This window comes from Lissotriton vulgaris, chromosome 12, assembly GCF_964263255.1.
Source record: "Lissotriton vulgaris chromosome 12, aLisVul1.2, whole genome shotgun sequence".
In the NCBI taxonomy this organism is placed as follows: Eukaryota; Metazoa; Chordata; class Amphibia; order Caudata; family Salamandridae; genus Lissotriton; species Lissotriton vulgaris.
Window position 1 is genome coordinate 773,414,159 of NC_141700.1, and position 13,721 is coordinate 773,427,879.

The following is a 13,721-nucleotide window of genomic DNA, read 5'->3' on the forward strand; positions in this document are numbered from 1 at the left end:
CTGTAGTAAAGCTCCGAACCTTGTACTTTACAGAGGTAGGACACTGCCGCTTCTTCTTTCCCCAAGGAGGGCTGTAGTAAAGCTCCGAATCATGTGCTTTACAGAGGTATGACACTGCCACTTCTTCTTTCCCCAAGGAGGGCTGTAGTAAAGCTCCGAACCTTGTGCTTTACAGAGGTAGGGCACTGCCGCTTCTTCTTTCCCCAAGGAGGACTGTAGTAAAGCTCCGAACCTTGTTCTTTACAGAGGTATGACACTGACACTTCTTCTTTCCCCAGGAGGACTGTAGTAAAGCTCCGAACCTTGTGCTTTACAGAGGTAGGACACTGCCACTTCTTCTTTCCCCTGGAGGGCTGTAGTAAAGCTCCGAACCTTGTGCTTTACAGAGGTAGGACACTGACACTTCTTCTTTCCCCTATGAGGCTGTAGTAAAGCTCCGAACCTTGTGCTTTACAGAGGTAGGACACAGCCACTTCTTCTTTTCACAAGGAGGGCTGTAGTAAAGCTCCGAACCTTGTGCTTTACAGAGGTAGGACACTGCCACTTCTTCTTTCCCCAGGAGGACTGTAGTAAAGCTCCGAACCTTGTGCTTTACAGTGGTAGGACACTGCCACTTCTTCTTTCCCCAAGGAGGGCTGTAGTAAGGCTCCGAACCTTGTGCTTTACAGAGGTAGGACACTGCCACTTCTTCTTTCCCCAGGAGGACTGTAGTAAAGCTCCGAACCTTGTGCTTTACAGAGGTAGGACACTGCCACTTCTTCTTTCCCCAAGGAGGGCTGTAGTAAGGCTCCGAACCTTGTGCTTTACAGAGGTAGGACACTGACGCTTCTTCTTTCCCCTATGAGGCTGTAGTAAAGCTCCGAACCTTGTGCTTTACAGAGGTAGGACACTGCCACTTCTTCTTTCCCCAGGAATGACAGTAAGTAAAGCTCCGAACCTTGTGCTTTACAGTGGTAGGACACTGCCACTTCTTCTTTCCCCAGGAGGGCTGTAGTAAAGCTCCGAACCTTGTGCTTTACAGAGGTAGGACACTGCCACTTCTTCTTTCCCCAAGGAGGGCTGTAGTAAAGCTCCGAACCTTGTGCTTTACAGAGGTAGGACACTGACACTTCTTCTTTCCCCTATGAGGCTGTAGTAAAGCTCCGAACCTTGTGCTTTACAGAGGTAGGACACTGCCACTTCTTCTTTCCCCAGGAATGACCGTAAGTAAAGCTCCGAACCTTGTGCTTTACAGTGGTAGGACACTGCCACTTCTTCTTTCCCCAAGGAGGGCTGTAGTAAAGCTCCGAACCTTGTGCTTTACAGAGGTAGGAGACTGCCACTTCTTCTTTCCCCAGGAGGGCTGTAGTAAAGCTCCGAACCTTGTGCTTCACAGAGGTAGGACACCAACGCTTCTTCTTTCCCCTATGAGGGCTGTAGTAAAGCTCCGAACCTTGTGCTTTACAGAGGTAGGACACTGACGCTTCTTCTTTCCCCTATGAGGGCTGTAGTAAAGCTCCGAACCTTGTGCTTTACAGTGGTAGGACACTGCCACTTCTTCTTTCCCCAAGGAGGGCTGTAGTAAAGCTCCGAACCTTGTGCTTTACAGAGGTAGGAGACTGCCACTTCTTCTTTCCCCAGGAGGGCTGTAGTAAAGCTCCGAACCTTGTGCTTCACAGAGGTAGGACACCAACGCTTCTTCTTTCCCCTATGAGGGCTGTAGTAAAGCTCCGAACCTTGTGCTTTACAGAGGTATGACACTGACAATTCTTCTTTCCCCAAGGAGGGCTGCAGTAAAGCTCCGAACCTTGTGCTTTACAGAGGTATGCCACTGCCACTTCTTCTTTCCCCAGGAGGGCTGTAGTAAAGCTCTGAACCTTGTGCTTTACAGAGGTAGGACACTGCCGCTTCTTCTTTCCCCTATGAGGGCTGTAGTAAAGCTCTGAACCTTGTGCTTCACAGAGGTAGGACACTGACGCTTCTTCTTTCCCCTATGAGGGCTGTAGTAAAGCTCCGAACCTTGTGCTCTACAGAGGTAGGACACCGACGCTTCTTCTTTCCCCTATGAGGGCTGTAGTAAAGCTCCGAACCTTGTGCTTTACAGAGGTAGGACACTGCCACTTCTTCTTTCCCCTATGAGGGCTGTAGTAAAGCTCCGAACCTTGTGCTTTACAGAGGTAGGAGACTGCCACTTCTTCTTTCCCCAAGGAGGGCTGTAGTAAAGCTCTGAACCTTGTGCTTTACAGAGGTAGGACACTGCCGCTTCTTCTTTCCCCTATGAGGGCTGTAGTAAAGCTCCGAACCTTGTGCTTTACAGAGGTAGGACACTGCCGCTTCTTCTTTCCCCAAGGAGGGCTGTAGTAAAGCTCCGAACCTTGTGCTTTACAGAGGTAGGACACCGACGCTTCTTCTTTCCCCAGGAGGGCTGTAGTAAAGCTCTGAACCTTGTGCTTTACAGAGGTAGGACACTGCCACTTTTCTTTCCCCAAGGAGGGCTGTAGTAAAGCTCCGAACCTTGTGCTTTACAGAGGTAGGACACTGCTGCTTCTTCTTTCCCCTATGAGGGCTGTAGTAAAGCTCCGAACCTTGTGCTTTACAGAGGTAGGACACTGCCGCTTCTTCTTTCCCCAAGGAGGGCTGTAGTAAAGCTCCGAACCTTGTGCTTTACAGAGGTAGGACACTGCCACTTCTTCTTTCCCCAAGGAGGGCTGTAGTAAAGCTCCGAACCTTGTACTTTACAGAGGTAGGACACTGCCGCTTCTTCTTTCCCCAAGGAGGGCTGTAGTAAAGCTCCGAATCATGTGCTTTACAGAGGTATGACACTGCCACTTCTTCTTTCCCCAAGGAGGGCTGTAGTAAAGCTCCGAACCTTGTGCTTTACAGAGGTAGGGCACTGCCGCTTCTTCTTTCCCCAAGGAGGACTGTAGTAAAGCTCCGAACCTTGTTCTTTACAGAGGTATGACACTGACACTTCTTCTTTCCCCAGGAGGACTGTAGTAAAGCTCCGAACCTTGTGCTTTACAGAGGTAGGACACTGCCACTTCTTCTTTCCCCTGGAGGGCTGTAGTAAAGCTCCGAACCTTGTGCTTTACAGAGGTAGGACACTGACACTTCTTCTTTCCCCTATGAGGCTGTAGTAAAGCTCCGAACCTTGTGCTTTACAGAGGTAGGACACAGCCACTTCTTCTTTTCACAAGGAGGGCTGTAGTAAAGCTCCGAACCTTGTGCTTTACAGAGGTAGGACACTGCCACTTCTTCTTTCCCCAGGAGGACTGTAGTAAAGCTCCGAACCTTGTGCTTTACAGTGGTAGGACACTGCCACTTCTTCTTTCCCCAAGGAGGGCTGTAGTAAGGCTCCGAACCTTGTGCTTTACAGAGGTAGGACACTGCCACTTCTTCTTTCCCCAGGAGGACTGTAGTAAAGCTCCGAACCTTGTGCTTTACAGAGGTAGGACACTGCCACTTCTTCTTTCCCCAAGGAGGGCTGTAGTAAGGCTCCGAACCTTGTGCTTTACAGAGGTAGGACACTGACGCTTCTTCTTTCCCCTATGAGGCTGTAGTAAAGCTCCGAACCTTGTGCTTTACAGAGGTAGGACACTGCCACTTCTTCTTTCCCCAGGAATGACAGTAAGTAAAGCTCCGAACCTTGTGCTTTACAGTGGTAGGACACTGCCACTTCTTCTTTCCCCAGGAGGGCTGTAGTAAAGCTCCGAACCTTGTGCTTTACAGAGGTAGGACACTGCCACTTCTTCTTTCCCCAAGGAGGGCTGTAGTAAAGCTCCGAACCTTGTGCTTTACAGAGGTAGGACACTGCCGCTTCTTCTTTCCCCAAGGAGGGCTGTAGTAAAGCTCCGAACCTTGTGCTTTACAGAGGTAGGACACTGCCACTTCTTCTTTCCCCAAGGAGGGCTGTAGTAAAGCTCCGAACCTTGTACTTTACAGAGGTAGGACACTGCCGCTTCTTCTTTCCCCAAGGAGGGCTGTAGTAAAGCTCCGAATCATGTGCTTTACAGAGGTATGACACTGCCACTTCTTCTTTCCCCAAGGAGGGCTGTAGTAAAGCTCCGAACCTTGTGCTTTACAGAGGTAGGGCACTGCCGCTTCTTCTTTCCCCAAGGAGGACTGTAGTAAAGCTCCGAACCTTGTTCTTTACAGAGGTATGACACTGATACTTCTTCTTTCCCCAGGAGGACTGTAGTAAAGCTCCGAACCTTGTGCTTTACAGAGGTAGGACACTGCCACTTCTTCTTTCCCCTGGAGGGCTGTAGTAAAGCTCCGAACCTTGTGCTTTACAGAGGTAGGACACTGACACTTCTTCTTTCCCCTATGAGGCTGTAGTAAAGCTCCGAACCTTGTGCTTTACAGAGGTAGGACACAGCCACTTCTTCTTTTCACAAGGAGGGCTGTAGTAAAGCTCCGAACCTTGTGCTTTACAGAGGTAGGACACTGCCACTTCTTCTTTCCCCAGGAGGACTGTAGTAAAGCTCCGAACCTTGTGCTTTACAGTGGTAGGACACTGCCACTTCTTCTTTCCCCAAGGAGGGCTGTAGTAAGGCTCCGAACCTTGTGCTTTACAGAGGTAGGACACTGCCACTTCTTCTTTCCCCAGGAGGACTGTAGTAAAGCTCCGAACCTTGTGCTTTACAGAGGTAGGACACTGCCACTTCTTCTTTCCCCAAGGAGGGCTGTAGTAAGGCTCCGAACCTTGTGCTTTACAGAGGTAGGACACTGACGCTTCTTCTTTCCCCTATGAGGCTGTAGTAAAGCTCCGAACCTTGTGCTTTACAGAGGTAGGACACTGCCACTTCTTCTTTCCCCAGGAATGACAGTAAGTAAAGCTCCGAACCTTGTGCTTTACAGTGGTAGGACACTGCCACTTCTTCTTTCCCCAGGAGGGCTGTAGTAAAGCTCCGAACCTTGTGCTTTACAGAGGTAGGACACTGCCACTTCTTCTTTCCCCAAGGAGGGCTGTAGTAAAGCTCCGAACCTTGTGCTTTACAGAGGTAGGACACTGACACTTCTTCTTTCCCCTATGAGGCTGTAGTAAAGCTCCGAACCTTGTGCTTTACAGAGGTAGGACACTGCCACTTCTTCTTTCCCCAGGAATGACCGTAAGTAAAGCTCCGAACCTTGTGCTTTACAGTGGTAGGACACTGCCACTTCTTCTTTCCCCAAGGAGGGCTGTAGTAAAGCTCCGAACCTTGTGCTTTACAGAGGTAGGAGACTGCCACTTCTTCTTTCCCCAGGAGGGCTGTAGTAAAGCTCCGAACCTTGTGCTTCACAGAGGTAGGACACCAACGCTTCTTCTTTCCCCTATGAGGGCTGTAGTAAAGCTCCGAACCTTGTGCTTTACAGAGGTAGGACACTGACGCTTCTTCTTTCCCCTATGAGGGCTGTAGTAAAGCTCCGAACCTTGTGCTTTACAGTGGTAGGACACTGCCACTTCTTCTTTCCCCAAGGAGGGCTGTAGTAAAGCTCCGAACCTTGTGCTTTACAGAGGTAGGAGACTGCCACTTCTTCTTTCCCCAGGAGGGCTGTAGTAAAGCTCCGAACCTTGTGCTTCACAGAGGTAGGACACCAACGCTTCTTCTTTCCCCTATGAGGGCTGTAGTAAAGCTCCGAACCTTGTGCTTTACAGAGGTATGACACTGACAATTCTTCTTTCCCCAAGGAGGGCTGCAGTAAAGCTCCGAACCTTGTGCTTTACAGAGGTATGCCACTGCCACTTCTTCTTTCCCCAGGAGGGCTGTAGTAAAGCTCTGAACCTTGTGCTTTACAGAGGTAGGACACTGCCGCTTCTTCTTTCCCCTATGAGGGCTGTAGTAAAGCTCTGAACCTTGTGCTTCACAGAGGTAGGACACTGACGCTTCTTCTTTCCCCTATGAGGGCTGTAGTAAAGCTCCGAACCTTGTGCTCTACAGAGGTAGGACACCGACGCTTCTTCTTTCCCCTATGAGGGCTGTAGTAAAGCTCCGAACCTTGTGCTTTACAGAGGTAGGACACTGCCACTTCTTCTTTCCCCTATGAGGGCTGTAGTAAAGCTCCGAACCTTGTGCTTTACAGAGGTAGGAGACTGCCACTTCTTCTTTCCCCAAGGAGGGCTGTAGTAAAGCTCTGAACCTTGTGCTTTACAGAGGTAGGACACTGCCGCTTCTTCTTTCCCCTATGAGGGCTGTAGTAAAGCTCCGAACCTTGTGCTTTACAGAGGTAGGACACTGCCGCTTCTTCTTTCCCCAAGGAGGGCTGTAGTAAAGCTCCGAACCTTGTGCTTTACAGAGGTAGGACACCGACGCTTCTTCTTTCCCCAGGAGGGCTGTAGTAAAGCTCTGAACCTTGTGCTTTACAGAGGTAGGACACTGCCACTTCTTCTTTCCCCAAGGAGGGCTGTAGTAAAGCTCCGAACCTTGTGCTTTACAGAGGTAGGACACTGCTGCTTCTTCTTTCCCCTATGAGGGCTGTAGTAAAGCTCCGAACCTTGTGCTTTACAGAGGTAGGACACTGCCGCTTCTTCTTTCCCCAAGGAGGGCTGTAGTAAAGCTCCGAACCTTGTGCTTTACAGAGGTAGGACACTGCCACTTCTTCTTTCCCCAAGGAGGGCTGTAGTAAAGCTCCGAACCTTGTACTTTACAGAGGTAGGACACTGCCGCTTCTTCTTTCCCCAAGGAGGGCTGTAGTAAAGCTCCGAATCATGTGCTTTACAGAGGTATGACACTGCCACTTCTTCTTTCCCCAAGGAGGGCTGTAGTAAAGCTCCGAACCTTGTGCTTTACAGAGGTAGGGCACTGCCGCTTCTTCTTTCCCCAAGGAGGACTGTAGTAAAGCTCCGAACCTTGTTCTTTACAGAGGTATGACACTGACACTTCTTCTTTCCCCAGGAGGACTGTAGTAAAGCTCCGAACCTTGTGCTTTACAGAGGTAGGACACTGCCACTTCTTCTTTCCCCTGGAGGGCTGTAGTAAAGCTCCGAACCTTGTGCTTTACAGAGGTAGGACACTGACACTTCTTCTTTCCCCTATGAGGCTGTAGTAAAGCTCCGAACCTTGTGCTTTACAGAGGTAGGACACAGCCACTTCTTCTTTTCACAAGGAGGGCTGTAGTAAAGCTCCGAACCTTGTGCTTTACAGAGGTAGGACACTGCCACTTCTTCTTTCCCCAGGAGGACTGTAGTAAAGCTCCGAACCTTGTGCTTTACAGTGGTAGGACACTGCCACTTCTTCTTTCCCCAAGGAGGGCTGTAGTAAGGCTCCGAACCTTGTGCTTTACAGAGGTAGGACACTGCCACTTCTTCTTTCCCCAGGAGGACTGTAGTAAAGCTCCGAACCTTGTGCTTTACAGAGGTAGGACACTGCCACTTCTTCTTTCCCCAAGGAGGGCTGTAGTAAGGCTCCGAACCTTGTGCTTTACAGAGGTAGGACACTGACGCTTCTTCTTTCCCCTATGAGGCTGTAGTAAAGCTCCGAACCTTGTGCTTTACAGAGGTAGGACACTGCCACTTCTTCTTTCCCCAGGAATGACAGTAAGTAAAGCTCCGAACCTTGTGCTTTACAGTGGTAGGACACTGCCACTTCTTCTTTCCCCAGGAGGGCTGTAGTAAAGCTCCGAACCTTGTGCTTTACAGAGGTAGGACACTGCCACTTCTTCTTTCCCCAAGGAGGGCTGTAGTAAAGCTCCGAACCTTGTGCTTTACAGAGGTAGGACACTGACACTTCTTCTTTCCCCTATGAGGCTGTAGTAAAGCTCCGAACCTTGTGCTTTACAGAGGTAGGACACTGCCACTTCTTCTTTCCCCAGGAATGACCGTAAGTAAAGCTCCGAACCTTGTGCTTTACAGTGGTAGGACACTGCCACTTCTTCTTTCCCCAAGGAGGGCTGTAGTAAAGCTCCGAACCTTGTGCTTTACAGAGGTAGGAGACTGCCACTTCTTCTTTCCCCAGGAGGGCTGTAGTAAAGCTCCGAACCTTGTGCTTCACAGAGGTAGGACACCAACGCTTCTTCTTTCCCCTATGAGGGCTGTAGTAAAGCTCCGAACCTTGTGCTTTACAGAGGTAGGACACTGACGCTTCTTCTTTCCCCTATGAGGGCTGTAGTAAAGCTCCGAACCTTGTGCTTTACAGTGGTAGGACACTGCCACTTCTTCTTTCCCCAGGAGGACTGTAGTAAAGCTCCGAACCTTGTGCTTTACAGTGGTAGGACACTGCCACTTCTTCTTTCCCCAAGGAGGGCTGTAGTAAGGCTCCGAACCTTGTGCTTTACAGAGGTAGGACACTGCCACTTCTTCTTTCCCCAGGAGGACTGTAGTAAAGCTCCGAACCTTGTGCTTTACAGAGGTAGGACACTGCCACTTCTTCTTTCCCCAAGGAGGGCTGTAGTAAGGCTCCGAACCTTGTGCTTTACAGAGGTAGGACACTGACGCTTCTTCTTTCCCCTATGAGGCTGTAGTAAAGCTCCGAACCTTGTGCTTTACAGAGGTAGGACACTGCCACTTCTTCTTTCCCCAGGAATGACAGTAAGTAAAGCTCCGAACCTTGTGCTTTACAGTGGTAGGACACTGCCACTTCTTCTTTCCCCAGGAGGGCTGTAGTAAAGCTCCGAACCTTGTGCTTTACAGAGGTAGGACACTGCCACTTCTTCTTTCCCCAAGGAGGGCTGTAGTAAAGCTCCGAACCTTGTGCTTTACAGAGGTAGGACACTGACACTTCTTCTTTCCCCTATGAGGCTGTAGTAAAGCTCCGAACCTTGTGCTTTACAGAGGTAGGACACTGCCACTTCTTCTTTCCCCAGGAATGACCGTAAGTAAAGCTCTGAACCTTGTGCTTTACAGTGGTAGGACACTGCCACTTCTTCTTTCCCCAAGGAGGGCTGTAGTAAAGCTCCGAACCTTGTGCTTTACAGAGGTAGGAGACTGCCACTTCTTCTTTCCCCAGGAGGGCTGTAGTAAAGCTCCGAACCTTGTGCTTCACAGAGGTAGGACACCAACGCTTCTTCTTTCCCCTATGAGGGCTGTAGTAAAGCTCCGAACCTTGTGCTTTACAGAGGTAGGACACTGACGCTTCTTCTTTCCCCTATGAGGGCTGTAGTAAAGCTCCGAACCTTGTGCTTTACAGTGGTAGGACACTGCCACTTCTTCTTTCCCCAGGAGGGCTGTAGTAAAGCTCCGAACCTTGTGCTTTACAGAGGTAGGACACTGCCACTTCTTCTTTCCCCAAGGAGGGCTGTAGTAAAGCTCCGAACCTTGCGCTTTACAGAGGTAGGACACTGACACTTCTTCTTTCCCCTATGAGGCTGTAGTAAAGCTCCGAACCTTGTGCTTTACAGTGGTATGACACAGCCACTTCTTCTTTCCACAAGGAGGGCTGTAGTAAAGCTCTGAACCTTGTGCTTTACAGAGGTAGGACACCAACGCTTCTTCTTTCCGCAAGGAGGGCTGTAGTAAAGCTCCGAACCTTGTGCTTTACAGTGGTATGACACAGCCACTTCTTCTTTCCACAAGGAGGGCTGTAGTAAAGCTCTGAACCTTGCGCTTTACAGAGGTAGGACACTGACACTTCTTCTTTCCCCTATGAGGCTGTAGTAAAGCTCCGAACCTTGTGCTTTACAGAGGTAGGACACTGCCACTTCTTCTTTCCGCAAGGAGGGCTGTAGTAAAGCTCTGAACCTTGTGCTTTACAGAGGTAGGACACTGACACTTCTTCTTTCCACAAGGAGGGCTGTAGTAAAGCTCTGAACCTTGTGCTTTACAGAGGTAGGACACCGACGCTTCTTCTTTCCGCAAGGAGGGCTGTAGTAAAGCTCCGAACCTTGTGCTTTACAGTGGTATGACACAGCCACTTCTTCTTTCCCCAAGGAGGGCTGTAGTAAAGCTCCGAACCTTGTGCTTTACAGAGGTAGGACACTGCCACTTCTTCTTTCCCCAAGGAGGGCTGTAGTAAAGCTCCGAACCTTGTGCTTTACAGTGGTATGACACAGCCACTTCTTCTTTCCACAAGGAGGGCTGTAGTAAAGCTCTGAACCTTGCGCTTTACAGAGGTAGGACACTGACACTTCTTCTTTCCCCTATGAGGCTGTAGTAAAGCTCCGAACCTTGTGCTTTACAGAGGTAGGACACTGCCACTTCTTCTTTCCGCAAGGAGGGCTGTAGTAAAGCTCTGAACCTTGTGCTTTACAGAGGTAGGACACTGACACTTCTTCTTTCCACAAGGAGGGCTGTAGTAAAGCTCTGAACCTTGTGCTTTACAGAGGTAGGACACCGACGCTTCTTCTTTCCGCAAGGAGGGCTGTAGTAAAGCTCCGAACCTTGTGCTTTACAGTGGTATGACACAGCCACTTCTTCTTTCCCCAAGGAGGGCTGTAGTAAAGCTCCGAACCTTGCGCTTTACAGAGGTAGGACACTGACACTTCTTCTTTCCCCTATGAGGCTGTAGTAAAGCTCCGAACCTTGTGCTTTACAGTGGTATGACACAGCCACTTCTTCTTTCCACAAGGAGGGCTGTAGAAAAGCTCTGAACCTTGTGCTTTACAGAGGTAGGACACCGACGCTTCTTCTTTCCGCAAGGAGGGCTATAGTAAAGCTCCGAACCTTGTGCTTTACAGTGGTATGACACTGCCACTTCTTCTTTCCCCAGAAGGGCTGTAGTAAAGCTCCTAACCTTGTGCTTTACAGTGGTAGGACACTGACGCTTCTTCTTTCCCCTATGAGGGCTGTAGTAAAGCTCCGAACCTTGTGCTTTACAGAGGTAGGAGACTGCCACTTCTTCTTTCCCCAGGAGGGCTGTAGTAAAGCTCCGAACCTTGTGCTTCACAGAGGTAGGACACCAACGCTTCTTCTTTCCCCTATGAGGGCTGTAGTAAAGCTCCGAACCTTGTGCTTTACAGAGGTAGGACACTGACGCTTCTTCTTTCCCCTATGAGGGCTGTAGTAAAGCTCCGAACCTTGTGCTTTACAGTGGTAGGACACTGCCACTTCTTCTTTCCCCAGGAGGGCTGTAGTAAAGCTCCGAACCTTGTGCTTTACAGAGGTAGGACACTGCCACTTCTTCTTTCCCCAAGGAGGGCTGTAGTAAAGCTCCGAACCTTGCGCTTTACAGAGGTAGGACACTGACACTTCTTCTTTCCCCTATGAGGCTGTAGTAAAGCTCCGAACCTTGTGCTTTACAGTGGTATGACACAGCCACTTCTTCTTTCCACAAGGAGGGCTGTAGTAAAGCTCTGAACCTTGTGCTTTACAGAGGTAGGACACCGACGCTTCTTCTTTCCGCAAGGAGGGCTGTAGTAAAGCTCCGAACCTTGTGCTTTACAGTGGTATGTCACAGCCACTTCTTCTTTCCACAAGGAGGGCTGTAGTAAAGCTCTGAACCTTGCGCTTTACAGAGGTAGGACACTGACACTTCTTCTTTCCCCTATGAGGCTGTAGTAAAGCTCCGAACCTTGTGCTTTACAGAGGTAGGACACTGCCACTTCTTCTTTCCGCAAGGAGGGCTGTAGTAAAGCTCTGAACCTTGTGCTTTACAGAGGTAGGACACTGACACTTCTTCTTTCCACAAGGAGGGCTGTAGTAAAGCTCTGAACCTTGTGCTTTACAGAGGTAGGACACCGACGCTTCTTCTTTCCGCAAGGAGGGCTGTAGTAAAGCTCCGAACCTTGTGCTTTACAGTGGTATGACACAGCCACTTCTTCTTTCCCCAAGGAGGGCTGTAGTAAAGCTCCGAACCTTGCGCTTTACAGAGGTAGGACACTGACACTTCTTCTTTCCCCTATGAGGCTGTAGTAAAGCTCCGAACCTTGTGCTTTACAGTGGTATGACACAGCCACTTCTTCTTTCCACAAGGAGGGCTGTAGTAAAGCTCTGAACCTTGTGCTTTACAGAGGTAGGACACCGACGCTTCTTCTTTCCGCAAGGAGGGCTGTAGTAAAGCTCCGAACCTTGTGCTTTACAGTGGTATGACACAGCCACTTCTTCTTTCCACAAGGAGGGCTGTAGTAAAGCTCTGAACCTTGCGCTTTACAGAGGTAGGACACTGACACTTCTTCTTTCCCCTATGAGGCTGTAGTAAAGCTCCGAACCTTGTGCTTTACAGAGGTAGGACACTGCCACTTCTTCTTTCCGCAAGGAGGGCTGTAGTAAAGCTCTGAACCTTGTGCTTTACAGAGGTAGGACACTGACACTTCTTCTTTCCACAAGGAGGGCTGTAGTAAAGCTCTGAACCTTGTGCTTTACAGAGGTAGGACACCGACGCTTCTTCTTTCCGCAAGGAGGGCTGTAGTAAAGCTCCGAACCTTGTGCTTTACAGTGGTATGACACAGCCACTTCTTCTTTCCACAAGGAGGGCTGTAGTAAAGCTCTGAACCTTGCGCTTTACAGAGGTAGGACACTGACACTTCTTCTTTCCCCTATGAGGCTGTAGTAAAGCTCCGAACCTTGTGCTTTACAGAGGTATGACACAGCCACTTCTTCTTTCCCCAAGGAGGGCTGTAGTAAAGCTCTGAACCTTGTGCTTTACAGAGGTAGGACACTGACACTTCTTCTTTCCGCAAGGAGGGCTGTAGTAAAGCTCTGAACCTTGTGCTTTACAGTGGTATGACACAGCCACTTCTTCTTTCCACAAGGAGGGCTGTAGTAAAGCTCTGAACCTTGCGCTTTACAGAGGTAGGACACTGACACTTCTTCTTTCCCCTATGAGGCTGTAGTAAAGCTCCGAACCTTGTGCTTTACAGAGGTAGGACACTGCCACTTCTTCTTTCCGCAAGGAGGGCTGTAGTAAAGCTCTGAACCTTGTGCTTTACAGAGGTAGGACACTGACACTTCTTCTTTCCACAAGGAGGGCTGTAGTAAAGCTCTGAACCTTGTGCTTTACAGAGGTAGGACACCGACGCTTCTTCTTTCCGCAAGGAGGGCTGTAGTAAAGCTCCGAAGCTTGTGCTTTACAGTGGTATGACACAGCCACTTCTTCTTTCCACAAGGAGGGCTGTAGTAAAGCTCTGAACCTTGCGCTTTACAGAGGTAGGACACTGACACTTCTTCTTTCCCCTATGAGGCTGTAGTAAAGCTCCGAACCTTGTGCTTTACAGAGGTATGACACTGCCACTTCTTCTTTCCGCAAGGAGGGCTGTAGTAAAGCTCTGAACCTTGTGCTTTACAGAGGTAGGACACTGACACTTCTTCTTTCCACAAGGAGGGCTGTAGTAAAGCTCTGAACCTTGTGCTTTACAGAGGTAGGACACCGACGCTTCTTCTTTCCGCAAGGAGGGCTGTAGTAAAGCTCCGAACCTTGTGCTTTACAGTGGTATGACACAGCCACTTCTTCTTTCCACAAGGAGGGCTGTAGTAAAGCTCTGAACCTTGCGCTTTACAGAGGTAGGACACTGACACTTCTTCTTTCCCCTATGAGGCTGTAGTAAAGCTCCGAACCTTGTGCTTTACAGAGGTATGACACAGCCACTTCTTCTTTCCCCAAGGAGGGCTGTAGTAAAGCTCTGAACCTTGTGCTTTACAGAGGTAGGACACTGACACTTCTTCTTTCCGCAAGGAGGGCTGTAGTAAAGCTCCGAACCTTGTGCTTTACAGAGGTAGGACACCGACGCTTCTTCTTTCCGCAAGGAGGGCTGTAGTAAAGCTCCGAACCTTGTCCTTTACAGTGGTATGACACAGCCACTTCTTCTTTCCACAAGGAGGGCTGTAGTAAAGCTCTGAACCTTGCGCTTTACAGAGGTAGGACACTGACACTTCTTCTTTCCCCTATGAGGCT